The sequence below is a fragment of the Zophobas morio genome, unplaced genomic scaffold, assembly GCF_036711695.1.
Source record: "Zophobas morio isolate AGI-343-1 ecotype UQ-CSIRO unplaced genomic scaffold, CSIRO_AGI_Zmor_V1 ptg000025l, whole genome shotgun sequence".
Classification (NCBI taxonomy): Eukaryota; Metazoa; Arthropoda; class Insecta; order Coleoptera; family Tenebrionidae; genus Zophobas; species Zophobas morio.
Window position 1 is genome coordinate 452,289 of NW_026972130.1, and position 15,539 is coordinate 467,827.

General features: G+C 33.3%; 1 protein-coding gene across 1 annotated transcript in view; it reads left to right on the forward strand.

Moving 5' to 3' along the window:
* The window catches only part of LOC135135940 (uncharacterized), a 75,452-nt gene extending 60,486 nt beyond the window's left edge, over positions 1-14,966 (forward strand). The window contains exon 4 of the mRNA XM_064065065.1: positions 14,957-14,966. The gene's annotated coding sequence lies outside the window, so the exon portion shown is untranslated. The remainder of the gene's footprint in view (positions 1-14,956) is intronic.
* The last annotated feature ends 573 nt before the right edge of the window (positions 14,967-15,539 follow it).

The following is a 15,539-nucleotide window of genomic DNA, read 5'->3' on the forward strand; positions in this document are numbered from 1 at the left end:
ATTTAATTTTTTCCCCAACGAACCCCTAACCGCCAAGATTCTGATACGCTAAATAATTTGTTGTATGTACATCCGAAGGAGAACACAAAATCATTGTTAGAAATGTTGAAAAATAAAATGCATTTTGTTTCAAGAATTTCCAAGTGGCATTTTTATTAATGTTATTAATTTAAAATTCTGAAGTTTACGAACCAAGCAAATTTTTTTTTTAATCTCAAAGTAAATTATGTTGACTCTGTCGGCATAGTCTAGACATAGTGGTGGTGCGATTTTAAATTAAAGGCGATGGTATTTCAAACTTCACTTTCCGTTCTCTTTGCGAAATTTTATTGCGGTCTTTTTCCGGCTATCAGCCACTCATTGTTTACTGAGCCATTGCTGAGCAATTTATTACTTCTGACATTCTCTCCACGTTTCCGGTGACACCGTTGCATGCCGCGTAAATAATGCCTTCCAAGCCGATGTGTATGAATAACATAACAACGGTTTTTGTAGAAGCACAAAAAATTGGTCGAAAGTTGTTCCGTCCAAATTGTCCTCGTTCCTAAAGTATACAATGAAACGTATTAAGCATTTTCGAAAAATTATAAAATTTGATTTGACTGATTGTAAAAGTCTCATCTCATTCGCATAATCAAATTTTTTCATTTTTCGAAAAATCTGGATTCGTTTTATTGTACTTTAAGTTCTCTCGAAATAATCTTGGACCAGTTTTTTATGTTACAATGTTTTACATATTTTATTAATTTTCATGTGGATTGGAATTAAAAATGGGTAGTAATAAAACGCTCAGTATTTATTTGAGATCTGCACAGAAAAAAATATTTATGATCAGTATTTAACAGATTTTCACACAGTTTAAAAAAGAAAATGATTTATAAATAAATGTAATTTGCACAGTTATAAAACGAGTCACGATTAGTTAAAATTGCACAGTATTGTCTCATTTATTGCACAATTTTCGGTACTCAGTTTAAAATAATAAAAGCACAGTTTTTCATTTTGCAAAGTAGGTAGAGTAGGTTTCACCACTTCTTGATGTCGCTTGTATAAAATGTTTTGAATTTAATCAAGTCCTTTACCTACATTTTTCTCAACTTGAATTTAACATCCTAATCACAACGAAGGATGATTTAAAAATAAGTCTGTATAACCAAAAAACTAGGGTAAGCCTAGTCCAGCCTCTACGGACAGGTGTACTTGGGCTATTAAATTTGCACTCGACCTTATCGATAAGTTTATATCATTTCGTCATTAAATTTTAGTCTAATTACAAAAGGGACAGAACAAGAGTAATAACACGAAAAAGATTTTTATTTTTGCCATATCAATCGAATACCAATAAAAAAATCTGGATGGCAGACAGACGGACAAATGGACAAACAGACAGAAAGACAGAGAAGAGAGTCGGCCGACGGACTCGATTACAATATTTCCTTCGCTTACGCTCGGGAAGTAAAAAAGTAATTCACAATTTACACAATATGTAGGTATTTATTACTTCCCGAGCGTAAGCAAAGGAAGTATTGTAATCGAGTTCCTCGTCCCACTCTCTACTTTTACGTTTTCTCGATCTTTCATGACCCCTAGAAGACGAAGAAATAGGTCTCCCATTTCCGTCTGTCTGCCGTCCCGATGGTTGTGAAATTTTGGACTTATATTAGGAATATCATGTAGATGGTAAAACGCTAACGAAAAAGAGTTTTTACCCGAAACGTCCAAATTTTTGGAAAAAAAAATCAAAATTATAAAACAACATTTTGCAATTTAATTTTAAATCTGCTAACCCGAATGCTTTGAAATGTTGCAGATGTTTTAAGGCTGTAAAGAGCATCATAAATCTTCAGTCAAAATATATTTGGTAATCCCCTCCAAAAACTTGATGACGTCAGCTCAAAAGTTTGCCGAATAAATCCGATCTAAAATGTGTAAAATATGATGAGTCTGTACTTGTGACCTATCACTCCATTCATATTTTTTGGATTTGCATATACAGGGTGACTCAAAAAAATTAATGAATGCGAAAAAAAAACAAAATAGGCATGCAGTCGTCACGTTTCCGACAGCGAAGGAAGTACTGCCTAAACTCTTTAGACCAATTGTTTATACCATGAAAGTAGAATGAGAGGAGGGAAGATAGTCTGAAACCGATTATTTCAGTGCCGTGCTGGGAAGCGGGTACTGGGCATAAAACATTAGAATAATTTAATAACAGAATATACAAGCAGTAACAGTAAAATTTACTTTTTTAAAAATAGTTTTTATGTTGTTAGAAATCTTAGTTCTTCTGCAAATTAAAAATAAAAAAAAATCGACCAAGTGTAAATGTCCACTGGAATTAGGATTTTGTTACTGAGTGCAAATATCCATCTCCGTAATTTGTTCAGGGACCCGTCGTATTAACCTTGGCTACCTGTGTAACCTAGGAGAGAATTTACCTATACCCTTTCTGCAAATCTTGACCACCCGAGACCAATAACAGAATTAATATTTCCGGTTGGGATTATGAAGGTCTCTTTATGATGTCACCCCTTCTGAAAGACCTTCAGAATCTAAAATTTTGAGGAACCTCTTCCTAAATAATTTTTGTTTCATTTTGAGTACGATTATTTAGTACCACTGTGTCATAAGTAATACTTGGAAAACCGGCATATAGGAAAATGACTAAATAAAGTTTCTACACCTCAGAAAGATAGTGGTACTCACTAAAAAGACAAAAGAATCATCATGTTATGAAGCAACTATAAGTTCCTGTAGCGAAATCTATAACTTTATTTTGCATTTTTTATTTTTGCATTAATATAATACTTTAACAAGGTCAACAAGATAGTAAAAAAAGATTTTTGTGATTTTATGCTTTATTCACATAATTTACTTATTTACAAGAATGTTTTTAATACACAGTATAAGTTCTTGATATTATTTATTTTTATTCCAATTAGTAATCGTGTATTCTTTTTAATTTTCATAGTTCATTGTTTTGAATTTTACTGATTAGTGTTATTGCAAAATGCCTGAAAACAGCATAACTTGCTTGAAAAGACAAAAAAAAAATTCAAACATTGGAATGTACATGTTTCCACTTGAGCGTTTAGAGACTTGCATTTTTAATTCAGGGAACACTCTTCTGTTTGATTATGAGAAAAAAAGAAAAATAAACATATTTTTCTACTTTGCGTTAACAATGGCCTCATTATTAAACCGAAACCAGTTTAATAATGGGATCAATTGTCAAACTGTATTTCAGGTGGCGTGTAAGAAGTGGGGCCCCCTTCTTCAATTTTTTGAGGCAAACTTAGGTTAGATTGTTAGTGTTCGGTTCAGAGATTTCTTAATAACCTAGATACGGTGATCCTATGCAAAAGCGAACATACGTTCTTGGCCAACATGTACACTATGCGTTTTGCTTTCCATCTTCTTTTACAGCATGGGAACGCAGGAGTATGATTTTGTAGGTCTTTGTTTAAACCTAGCAATTTACGATTTTGCGCAGTAAACCCTTAAATTCTGCTAGCGCAAGTCGGTTCTTAATTCATACAATCTCCGGTGTTTGTGTGTTTGTTAGTTTGTTCTAAGAGATTTCTTAGGTTATAAGATTTATATTACGGTTATAAGTTTAAATTGCATAGAATTTCTAAAAATGGGTTACAGAGTGTGTGTTGTATGCAAAGAAAGATCTAATAATTCTTTTGTTTCGCAAAAATATTACAAAGATTTTTAATAATCCCGACATGAACAATCAGTGCATTTCTCAGGGATTACTAGATAATCACAATATACAATTGATGGAGGCAAGAGCGCAAATTTAAAATTATTAATTTAAAAGTCCGCTTGCAACACGAAGCAAAACTGGTAAATTTTGCTTCAAAACAGGCGAAAATAAGAAGTAAATTAGTAAAATACATTTTATTTAATAATGGGTAACTAAGATTATATTAAATCACCAATATTTAATAATAATGTTAATAAATTTATACCACAGCTGTACGTCTTTTTTCTTTTTCGTTTGAAGTTCTCAACATTGTGCATGCAAATAAATACAATACGATTCTCTATTTATGTTAGAAACGTTCGTGGCAACAAAAACTTTTGACTATAAGAAAATTGTATTATGTCATTTTTCAAGAGTTTCGCCGGTGTGAATGATAAAGAAAAAGTACGAAAAAAGTGAAGTCGACAGTCAAATTTATTCCAACGATCTTGTCCGTGTAATATTTTAATCTTAACATTACAAATCATTTTGGAGATTGCTTAGAAACTTTTCGTTTGCCACTTGTTAAAAAACTCGAGTTATGATTCTCTTTTATACCATTTTAAATCAGTGCGCCAAATAATCAACCAATGTTAACAGTCGCTAGAATTAGACGAAGATAACACTAGTATGTAGTGCACACTACAACGAGTAAGAGAAAGACAGAGAACTGAAAGTATGTCGACAATATTTTCATACATGTTGTTCCACACTTTGCTGCTCATAGCCGTATCTAGGTTACTAAGAAATCTCTGGTTCGGTTGTTAGATGTCAAACTTTGACATTGTGAAGTTAGCCACAACGCTACAACTAACCTTTCGAATTAAAAGGCCCTAAATTATAACCTTGAATTTTTATTAATTTTTTGTTTCCGATCAGATGCAAAGTAGAAAAAATAGTATATTATACTCGTTTAATAATATACTATTATCAAGAACATTTTGATCTATAAATGCAATTCGAGATCCTCGGAAAAAGCACAAATTAATTAATTAATTAATGCTGTTCCAATTCCTTACAATAAAAACACTTCAGCAAATAATTTAGAGGGTGCTACTGAACCAAATACGAACTACTCTTCATTTTGGCGCAAGCCATCTTGGCGCGAGCCATTTTGGCGCGTGTATGTACATACGTCGGTATATAATGTAAACAATATTTATTGTTGGCACTGTGGTTGGCACCCTGTTATTTATGCTAAGTGTAGGCAATAAATACACAGTTTCATTCGCACAAATTCCAATAACTAAATGATCCACGGAGCAAGAAGTTCCACGTTTAGGGGTATGTTTATAATGAGATGCAGGGCGCGAAGCGCCCGTGTGTCCATTAAAAAGTCGACATTACCCCTCCACGCGTTGGAGACTATAAAAATTAGGTTATGCTAACAACGGGTGCACTTTTTGTATATTTATATCTATTTTTCTTGGTGCGAGTTCATTCGCGCCAAGATGGCCTGCGCCAAAGTGTCCCTGCGCTAAAATGTCTCGCGCCGAATTGTCCTAGACCGGAATGTAGTGTAGGTACAAAGTTCGGGTAATGTTTCATTCCTTTCTGGAGAAATAGTTCATCTCAGGCACCTTCGGCAATCTTTTCTTTCGAAAGGAATGAAACACTCCACTTCGGTATTGAGTAATATGCTGTAAGTATGTACCAAATGTGGCTGAACAAATTCGTTGTAAAATGCGAAAAGTATCCATTTTCAGAATTGCTCAGACTGTCAATTATGCCACAAGTAATTTGCAAAAGTTTTTAAATTTATCATTTTACTCAATCTACAGGTATATTTGATGCAAACAAATTTAAAAGACAGACTACAATAATAAAATTTGATTATACCTTTTATCTAGGGAATTTTATTTAATTTCAATATTTTGTACTCCAATAATTCGGTAAAAGGGAAACCAGTGAGAATTTTATAACCATATTTTTTAAATAACGGTTAAAAATGCATGAGGAAACATTTTTTTTTTTACCAAGAATGTGATTGCTTTTGTATCTCAGGTTGCAGATTATTTTCGTGGTTTCTTTGACTAGGAAAAAAACCATACATAAATGCCCCCAAGCGACACTGAAATTAAAAATTTAATTCAAATTACACTGTAGTGATTAGTTCATTGACAAATTTTCACCCACCACTTCATTTGGTTGAATCTTTGCTGCTCCGCAAGTTGTACAAAAGTTAGTAAATTCGAAAACATATATCTAGACAACATGTCTCCTTCATATGACTGTAAAAGCAAATGTTTTATTCATTATGTTTATGTCTAAGTAAACGCCATTCAGTTCAACTTGAATTTGCAGCGCACTATTATACCCATTTGCAATTTGATGCGAATACTTCATAGAGAGTCAATTATTTAAAAAAGCCATTTTATCAGTTGGAGGCCAATTCTAGCAAGGGAAGCTACGAGATCCGCCCTGAAGAGGATGCCCCGGTATACGAGGAATTTGTATCCAACCTACGACACGAGCTGGTCGCTCGCCGAGTACCTGGAGGAGTTCGACAGGTATGACTTCCCCAGCTTCGGCAGAAAGGAGCCCAACGAAGAACGCCAACCCCGCGCGCCGACAAGGGAACTGGGGCCACCCAACCAACCCGCACCTAGACGTGGAGGCCACAGCCCAGCGCGAACCCAGCGCCAAAGGGTTCAACCACGCTCACAGAAGCACGACTGGGAAGACGAGCTCAGGGAGCTTGTCGGAACTAGTACGAAGCGATCGAGACGTGGTCGCCGTCAGAAAAACCGCGACCACGCTGTCCAGCACCACAACCGCGACGACGTCTATGACGTCACACTTGTCCCTACTGGAGGAGGGACAATTCCAAACACCTCCAGTGGCGCCCAACAACCACTCCAGCAGCAGTTCGGCGGTGACGACGTCCACTACTTGAAACCCGTCGATCCCGCACCAACGCCAACGCATACAGTGATGCCACAGGCGTCATCACAACTCCCAGCAGGCCCGCCGGGGGTCCGCGACCAAGTGACGACGCCGACGCATGTCACCGAGACGATAACTAGGTCAGCCCTGCCAAAGAGCAGGAACACGCCGTCAAAACCACCAGTTCACACAGTTCCGCACCGAGCCTGCGGCCAAGTCGTGACTCCGTCCCACACAAAGGAACCGTTGAGACCGACGCCGACGACGAGCGAGTCGCCATGGCCGATAAGCAGACCTGCAGGACTCCCACACCTCTCGACTCGGAGCCCCTACAGCGCCTAATAAAATCAGTCAAATTTTTTTCATCGTGACGAAAATAGCAAAGTTTTGAGGTGAGTGTGGTCTAGCATTTAAATTTTGTCTATGTGTAGATTTATTCTGTTATTCAGTTCAGTCCAGTATTTTTGAGTATCTATACGACATAAACTTTCTAATGGACGGAATATAACTATTCAGTATCAAGAAGCTATTTGACAATATATTTAAAGTGACAAAAGGTACGAATTTTGTCGTGGACACGTTTCATCAAAATTTGATGAGCGCAGTTCGTGCTCCGAATCATGTGGAATCTCTTCCATTACTAATGTTAATAAGTGCTACCTCTATCTAAAGTTAAGTGTCCACTTTCTAAAAAAATGATATTTTCTTTTTTAATAAAGGAAAACATGAATTTTTGTCGAAGAATTATTCCTGTTACAATAAATTTAGCACCTTATAATACGATTTGATATATATATAATATTAAGCTTTTCTGGTAATTATTTAAATATATATTTGCTTTATTCTGAACCATATAAAAGCAACATCAAAAAGAAGCCGTTCATAATCGATGTTTCCAATTGCATCTGCATTTATTAGCATTGCAAGAAAAATTGCCGTTCACGTTCCCAAATTCAATTTAATTTTCGTTGAAGGAAATACTTTGCCGCGCATTGCATGTTTCCGCACTTAATATTCCCGTTTACACTTAGTTCAAGAAAGAATATCCAGTGACAAGTTTGTTCTATTAAATTAGGGTTTTTTTTCCAGGTACATATTGTGTCCACATCGGTATTTAAATTCGTTTAGAAACAAATAATTATTGTTGCTACCAACTCAAACACCTTCAAAGCTTTTTTTCGTATTTAAGCCTTGAATTTGACCTACACCAACTACGTTTTATACAAAACCTCTTCATCTTTTAAAATGGAAGGTAATATTTACCAAATTCAGAAATCAGACACTTCATTTGGGATAGAAGGAGTAATTTTTTACTACGAATATTTTGTAGATGCAAGGATTACTACAATTTGGATGTAGAACAAATGTTATTTTTGTTCGTTATTTTTAGCTTAGGTAGATTTATTATAGTTATGTATATATGTATTAAGCATAATTAGGGAGAGAGAGAACGAGGGAATGTTTAAAGCCCGACGAAGCTCGAAGGACAAACTTATTACAAATATAAATATATCTTTACAATTTAAATCATTTGTCAAGGAATTTCTCTTGATTAATTAATACATAATACTGTACATAAATTAATAGTTTTCATAACGAACAACGAAGTTTTTGTGATGTCAATGTTTGTAAATTAAAAATTCGTTTAGTTTTGCTACGTACTTTGTAAGGTTACATCGAACTATTTATTTTTATTATACACCATTTGTAAAAACAATGTAGTAATTTTTTTTTAATATAAACTTTTGAGCAACAATCTTTTTCTTTATAATTTAGTGGCGGCTAATTTGATAAGTGATTGTCTCTGAAAAATCCGCCCTTTCAAGGGCAGGTCCTATTTCATAACGTGAACGCACCAATCAAGCCGACGCTGGCGTTGTTCTCCCTTCCACCCTTGTCCTGACCCCATCCCTGTGTTCTGTGTTCAGCACTTCAGCTTTCAGTTTCGGGTTTCGGTTTGGCTTGAATAGAGTAAATATTCGTTGTCACAATGCTCACGTGTCTTCTAGTATTAAATGTCCAGCAATATTTGTTGTGTTAGTGTGATATGCAGCGACTTTTATTTATAAAATATGGTTTCGGGCTAAATACAATAATTGCACATGCAGTTTCTCACAATGAAGGGTACAGCAAAGTTTTTAGGTGAGTCTTTTAAACCATTCAAGTTTTCACTTTTTTTGTTAATACCAACATATTTATATGTTACCTTCTTCTATTCTTGTAGACATTCACTGATAATTGTTTTCAACATGCAATGTATCTTTCAAAATAAAAGTAAATGTTTATGATGGCAACATCTTAAAAATTCAAAATTGTGAGAGCCGCCTCCAATGTACAGATATGTTAATAAATTGAAAATTGTATGTTGTCGACGACAAACAACCATTGATCACTTCTCTGAATGTAAAAATAGTTGGAAATTTTTGCAATTCAATTCATTTTATAAGTTACTAGCTTGTGAACTTCAGCGTTTATTTTACATCCTTATAACTTGAATATCTAAAATTTATTTCTCAGTGGCTGCTTACATTACGAATCTCCCAATTTTATATTTTTAGCTTCAGTAGTTTAGGCCCTGCGTTGATAAATCAGTGTGTCAATCAGTCTGGACAAACACATTTATGTATGTATGTCTGCCATTAAAATCCATAAACTGCGTTAGTCCGAGAACATCAATTTCAATCAAATTTTATTTGAATCTTATTCAGCACGTGCCAATTACTATATACCGAGAGATCGAAAAAGAAATTAGTCAAAGTTGGTCATTTCTTTTTCGATCTTTTGGTATATTTACCACATAAGTTCCATGTTATCATCTTATTGGCTTAAGATTTCGCCTGAATTGAATTTTACTGAAATTATTTACACGCGCAAAAGCTTAAAGGGTGGTTTTTCTATTTTATAATATTGTGTTGGGAGCATAATGAAGTAATTTCTTTTTAATAATAGTCCATTTTTAATGAAAATTATTCCATGGAGTTACCCAAAGATTTCGACGCGGTGTTATTGAATGCATTTTTGTTTTAGTTACCGTTAGTGCGACGTTTTTGTTGTCAAATTTCTATTGTTTTGGAATACCTACCTTCTTTATCTTTATTTTTTTTGTTTTTTTTGTTTTTTTTTTCTGAATCTTTTGTACATTTCGGTATGACATAATGGACGTGAATTATTTTTCTTGGTATGTACCACAACCTAATACATTTATAATTGATTCGTCACATACTAATTGTTTTCCAAACAATTTTAAACGTTCAAATTATTTTTACTTCCCAAACATAAACTAAAAAGCATTGTAATAGGTTACTTTTGACGAATAGCTAATTTCATGTTTTTTCGGCGGTATTTTTAGTAACATGGTTTAGATTTTAAGAACCTAACCAAAATTTCTCATCGTGTCCATCAATAATTTGGTGGTGACATTTCACAATTCTGGCCGATAAATCCTGTTTAAATTTTATATAAATAAGACTCTTACTAGGTATTATACTTTTGGGTATTAATATTCAAATATTATTTTTGAGCCTGTTAACGCTATTTTAACACGGTAAATCGCTAATTAAAATAGCTATGTTTATCTTTTTCGAATATGGTTTATCAGTAGGTACTCAATATCTTTAAAAGTACTGATACAGCATTTGTAAAAAAATGAATTTACGGATGATACGGGAGTGATAACATTGTATCTATTGAAATAACATTTAGATATTTTTATCCCTACTAAAAAGCTGATCACGTCTTACACAATTTTATTACGAATAATTCGTTGGAACATGCCTGCTGTTTAATAATGGATACTATTTTTATTTTAACAATAATTATAAAAATAATTATATAATACTGAACCCAACAGGTAAAATACCCAAATACAGGCACCATTGTTCAAAATAACATTGATGCTTGTGTGAACTATGGATAAATAAATAAATTGTTATTATTGAATCTGGATTTGTTTCATTATGCTTTAGGGACGCAGGAAGTTGACCTAAAAATGTTTAGACGAATTTTTAAATACATATTACGCCAGTGAAAGGAAATACTTTTGTTTTTAGTTTCAAAATAAATTATGGCATCAATAAAATCGTTTACTAAAAATTCGTATGAGGGCATTTAGTTTTCAAAGCAATGAAACATCTGGACCTCTTGTCAGCCTTCATACTTATATTTGTGAAGAAGCAATAAACTGCCCCGAATTAAAAACAACGAAAAAATTTGGAAGGACAGCTGCTGACTAGACTGTATGTACAACCCTACATTTGTGTAATCAACTGATCACTGATCAAGGATTCAAATTGATAGTCCAGTTAGGTCAGATATAGTTCAATTCTTCACGAGTTCGAAAGATTTAAACTGTTTTAATTCCTAAACTTAACACAGCAGGACACTTTTAAACTTGATCTTTTTGTTGCTGAGTGCAATATGTTTTAATAATAATAATTGGTGTTTGTTGTTAATTTTTTATTTATTTTTTGATCAACGTCACGTTTTCAAACTACGTTTGCAAATATTTAGCGGAACACCGGAATTTTTGTGGAATAAATCTCAAATGTGTAAAATATTATGAATCTAAACTTTTGTGGTTTATCAGTTATTTTTCACAACTGACAAGTTGGCTTAAAAAAAAACTGATGTGTTCTTGTACTTTTGGTTATAAATATAAAGTCTTATCACTATCAGGTTATCACAACAATTTGGAAAAATGAATTTGTTTAATTGTAGTTCAGGGCCGAGGGATTTTTTTTGTCTAGGTAACATTTTTATTTTTGTTCTAAATAACTGAATCTATCTTCCAGCTGAGAAATGCATTTTTTGTTCCTTGCATTTTTGTGCTTATTTTGAAATAATTTAAAATAATATCACTTGCTATATCTGAATTTTCTTCCCAGTTTTTAACACATAACTGTTATTATTTATTTACTTTATTAACTGCCATTTTCAGATACAATTCTCATTTCTTCTTTACGATCTCCAACATTTATTTTGAAAATTTTATTTTAATTTAAGTTTACAACCTGTACCACATAATATTTAAGTCCGAAGTCCGGAAGCTGAGCATAACCGTCTCCAATATTCATTAATTCATTTTAAGAGCTCAGAAAAATAGTTACCACCAAACAGAAGCATGGGAAAATAAACTATGATGGAGAATATTCCTGATGCCTTTTCTCTATAAAATACAAAACATTTTTATATACCTCACAGACAGGCTTCTCTATAAATGCTGTTACATAGTTTCGTTATTATTATTATTTTTACAGTAAAGTACATTTTTATGTTCTTATTTATCTCAGATTGATTCCATTTTTCAATAAATCATTATTTTTAATTTCATCTGCGAGCTCGTTTTAACAAGAAGCTTCACAGAATTGATTTAAGTGATTGTAACTAGAGAATTATTAAAATACTAGCTGACCCCGTGAACTTCGTTTCACCAACAATTTAATTTTGAATCTGCAAAATCGAATGCTTTGAAATCTTGCAGATGTTTTAAACATATGATAAGCATAATGCATTTTTATTCAAAATATATTTACTTATCCCCTCCAAAAAATTGATGACGTCAGCCCAAAATTTTCCCAAATGAATCCTATCTAAAATGTCCAAAATAGGATGAGACTATACTTGTGATTTATCATTGCGTTCATATTTTTTAGTTTTGCTTATAAGGGGTGTGTCAAAAAAATTAATCACTGAGTCAATTTATTTTATTGATTGAATCAAGAATTGCAAGACTGAATTTTGAAATATTGCAGACGTTTGGAAGTTAATGTTTGACATGATAGGTTTTCAATCAAAATATATCTGTTTATCAAGCCCAAAAACTTTAAGACGTCATCTCAAGATTTTGTCGAATAAATCCTATCTAAAATGTGGAAAATATCATCAGTATATTTTCGTAATTTATTATTGTATTCATATTTTTTAGGTTTGCTTTTACAGTGACTCGAAAAAATATATGGATCAGTCAATTTATTTTAGTGAATAACTCAAGAGTTGCAAAAATGAATACTTTGAGCTCTTGCAGACGTTTTAAAGTTATTGTAAGCATGGTAAATTGTTAAGAATATTTATTTATTGCCCCCAAAAAATTGATGGAATGGCTCACTCGATTTTCGCAGATAATTTTGGGAATACAATACAGTTATTTTTAGTATTACACTGCACCAATCCAAGGTGGTATACGTGTTGATCGTAAATGTTGATTAGGTCATCACAAAATTGTGTGAAGAAAAGACTCGACTCGAAAATGCTGAATAGGTTTCATTATACTTTTGGTGCGAAGGTAGTTCTGTCAAAACAACGTTCGATCAATTTTTTGACAATGGCTGATATAAATAAAACTCAGTAGGTGCTCATACTCGAAATACGAAGTATCTACTCGAATATCAAATCAAAATATTTCTAGTTTTTCTAGATGATATTAATACGTCAGTAGGTAATAGTTGATGCTCAAGTAGCATCTCGATACAACAAAAAAGGACAACAGTGACAGTGTTCAACCATCAAAGCAAAAATCGAGTCACCAAAATATAAGTTAGTATGGGGTAGACACCTTGAGATGGGAATCTGTATAGCCAGTGTTAGAAAAAACGCACTGCACAATTTATGCATAAATAAAAGTTAATTACATGAAAAGTTTTCGATATTCCTGCTCCTAATGTGTTTTTCAAACTGAATGTACCTTTTGACGACGTTCCACGTTCATGAAAGTCGCCATGTTTAGTTAAAATTCACTCTTACAATGATCTTACTCGTTTTCTAAGCTGCTTTACAGACAGCTCAGTTATTTGCCACGCCGATGCTCATTTTTAGATTAAATGCTCACAAAACGCGTAGATGTTCAATTTGTGTCCGGGGAGATACAATGTTTCCAAGTAGGTACTCAGTACATAGAGTAGATGCTCAGGTGTATAAGAGTAATAATGAAGTAGGTACTTCGTACTTCGAATATTAGTTTCTACTCAGTTTTATTCATACCACCCAATGTCTCGTTTCAATGTTTGATTATGTTGATTATGAGCACAACGCTGATCAACTTCCAGATCCGAATTACCCATGAAATAAATCATTGTGGTTTGCACCTGAGGTAGTTCGTCGCACATTTGATTGACTTCGTGGACCTATGTGAGGTTGTCGTCTTCTCGGCATTGTAATGAACTTCATAAAACGACATAGAAATATTTTCACAGTCAATCAAATCTGTAAATTTTGTCTTGAGAATTTTAAAATATTGAAAACTTCAAATTAAATCCTCGAATAAAGGTAAAGTTTGAGGTTTTGTCGAAACCAACAAAGTGAATATAGGTAAATAGAATGGCAGATCAAAATTAATAAGAAACTTTCGCATGTGTAATTAAATTCACTTTAACCAAGACTTTTCTTAAAATAAACGACGTTTTTTTTACGAAAAAACAAAGAACGATTTGAAATGCAATATACTTTTCACAATTGCACGGAAGAATTAGTTTTGTATGAGACGTCAGTTAGACGACAGGTCCGTCAGAAACGCCAGCTATTGAAATTAATTCGAAGTGGCGATTCCCATACAAAATTTTTAGAATTTTTTTATTTTTTAACTGTTCTTTTAAGTTTTCCTTATTTTTTTTAATTATAAACCATCCCCATAATATAAAAAATTCTTCAAATCGGTCAAGCCGTTTTTGAGTCTTAGCGAGACTAACAGAAACAGTAATTGATTTTTATTATATAGACGATTAAAAAATGGGGGTTGGTGGTACAAAGGTGAAAATTTAGGGTTGTGTGTATTTTTTGATGCCAATTCTTAAAAAAATAAAAATAAAAAATTTTGTCCAAAAAATAGACAAAAATTTTTTAGGGTGGGCCACCCTTATCACTTAGGGGTTTAAAAAATAGTTTACAACCTATTCTCAGACCTACCGAATATACATAAAAAATTTCATACAAATCGGTCAACCCATTTCGGAGAAGTTCGGTTACAAACAGTGTGACGCGAGAATTTTATACATAATGCATTATTATTTTAGAACAAATTTCATTACCATAAAAAAGGTTATACTGACTCGATCTTAAAAGATAGACATATGCTGTCGTGGACTTTTCTTTAGAACTTTTAGAGGGGAACAATTTCGTCATACATGATTTTTACGTAACTTTAACCGTTTAAGCAGCGTAAGCAACGAAACTGTCAAAGGAGGAATAATTTTCCCGTTTTTCCGAATTTTTCATTGCTACTTCGCTCCTAATGATCGTAGCGTGATGTTATATAGCCTATATGTAGATATGATACATGGACTATCCAACACAAAAAGATTTTTTGAATTTGAACCAGTAGTTTCTGAGATTAACGTGTTCAAATAAACAAAAGCTTCAGCTTTATTATATAAGTATAGATTATGCGCCTATTTTTGTTTCATGTATGGATGGATGTATGTAGAATTTATTCACATTCATTTAATTTTTTCCCAACGAATCACTAACCTCCAAAATGTTAATATGCTAAATAATTTGTTTGACATCCAAAGAAGAACAGAAATCATTGTTTAAAAAATCCAAGTGGTATTTTTATTGATGTTATTAATTTAAAACTCTGAAGTTTACGAACCAAGCAAACATTTTTTTTTATATTAAAGTAAACTCTTAACTCCATAACTTGCTTTAAATGATGTTGACACTGTCGGCTAGTCTAGACATAGTGGTGGTGCGATTTTAAATTAAACGCGATCGTATTTCAAACTTCACTATCCATTCTCTTTGCGGACTTTTATTGCGGTCTCTTTCCGGGTATCAGGCACTCATTGTTTACTCAGCTATTGGTGAGCAATTTATTACTTCTGACATTTTCTCTGCGTTTCCGGTGACATCGTTGCATGCCCCGTAAATAATGCCTTCCAAGCCGATGCGTATGAATAACATAAACAACGGT